We start from the raw sequence: 1920 nt of genomic DNA, 5'->3' as shown, positions 1-1920 counted from the left end.
TATAGAATATATGTAGAAAGAAAATCACATGCATTTACACACATGCTGCATATATCATTTATATAATATATTACTTTATTCAATATATAAACGTATATAAATGTTTTTCTTAAATGCATGCATGCGTATATGTGGATTAATATATACACAGTGGACTTTTATTTTTAAGCGTAATCGTGATTATTCATTCGAGAGCGCTGTTTTTTTAAATTATATTCTGATGATGTTTTCTTGTCAGGATCGGAACGTTACAGAAACGTTTCAGGGAGGTTAGTCAAGCACAGATATACGAGGACGTTCCAAAATGCCTGCCAAACATGAATAACGTTTATGTAACGCGGCGAGAGCGTTCTTTGTCGGCCGGGTTCTTCCAAGCAGACGCACTGATGTGAAGCGACACCTGACAAGAGTTTTCTGTGTTTCGGCACATGTAAAGCGTCCGCTGACAGCGGCCTCGGCGGCGTTTGATGACGCTGACAGCTGTGTGAAGGACGGCCGAGGGCACTTTACATATTCACTAAGCCCTGAGTGCCGGGGCCGTCCTGACCCCCAAAGGCCCCAGATTTGGCAGTTATTCTGCGCCCGGCACAAAGAGAGAAAATTGCAGCAATTATCTCAATTCTCTTGATTGGTTTGGCTGGCTGGGTTTCAGGTTCAGGTTTCATAAAACGCAGCGGCTGGATGGCAGAGCCGTGTGGTCGGATTACTTTTTGCAAATAACTATCGGAGCAAAGTAACTTTTTCATTTACGAGAAAATACCTGAGTCGATTTCCCAGGTAAGTAAGACGGGCGTGTTTCTCATGCGCTGACTGGCAGCTCTCGTGTTGAAATAAATCAGTATTTTACACACGATACAGTAGCTCACTCATCTCGCCTGCACAAAAACACATGCGGTGTTCTCAGAAACAGTAAAACAGGCGAAAGGCTAACTCTGATCAGAAAAGAACACAGATCTTTGGTGGATTCAATCCAATCAAATTCGAGCATGCGCAAAACGAAGCGTTCATGTTTTCCGTTCTTCTCCTGTGCTCTAGTGTAGATGTAAATGTACTTTTCCTTGACCTGAGCTTCAGCGTTTGCCAAAAATAGCACTTTTAATGTTAAAAAATGAACACAGAAAGTACCACACGACATTACTTTCCTTAATACGTAGAAAAAAAAAGTAACGTACTGTGCTTTTTTTAAGGGAGTAGCACGATATTGTAATGCAAAGTTTCAAAAATAGCTTTCCTCAACGCAATGTATGTGTTATCTTATCTCTTTCTGGTTTGGAGAAAGTACTATTACTTTAGGAAAATTAACCATGGTTTTACTATAAAACAAACAAACAAATAAACAAACAAACGATCAAAAAACATAGGCTAGTTACTCGCTTATAGTTAAACCACGGTAACCAAAAATTATTCAATGGTTAACCAGTTTAATTGTGTTATTTGTAGTAAAACTGTGGTGGTCATCAAGTGGTTATCAATACGCTGAAAAAACACGATTATGACACTTTTACTACAATAAAATCATGGATAACTTTCACAGGGTCGTTGTTTATTTATATTTATTTTATTATATGTTTATTATTATATATATATATATATATATATATATATATATATATATATATATATATATATTTTTTTTTTTTTTTTTTTTATAGTAATAAAATATAATAAAATAAATATAAATAAACAACGACCCCTGTGAAAGTTATTTATTGTTTGAAAGTATATTATTGTTATTTTATTATTATTTTATGTACGTCCTTCGTTTGCTGTATTTTATGTTCACACAACGTTTGTATTGTTAAACGTCAACAAACTACAACGTCTGCGTGCAAGACAGAACTACATCTCCCGTCGTGCTCCGCGCATGCGTCTGCGCGTCGCGCTCGATGGGCGGAGCCTCGACTTCTGCGAGCGTCGGTC

The sequence above is a fragment of the Puntigrus tetrazona genome, unplaced genomic scaffold, assembly GCF_018831695.1.
Source record: "Puntigrus tetrazona isolate hp1 unplaced genomic scaffold, ASM1883169v1 S000000299, whole genome shotgun sequence".
Taxonomy (NCBI): Eukaryota; Metazoa; Chordata; class Actinopteri; order Cypriniformes; family Cyprinidae; genus Puntigrus; species Puntigrus tetrazona.
This window is presented reverse-complemented; position numbering follows the sequence as displayed.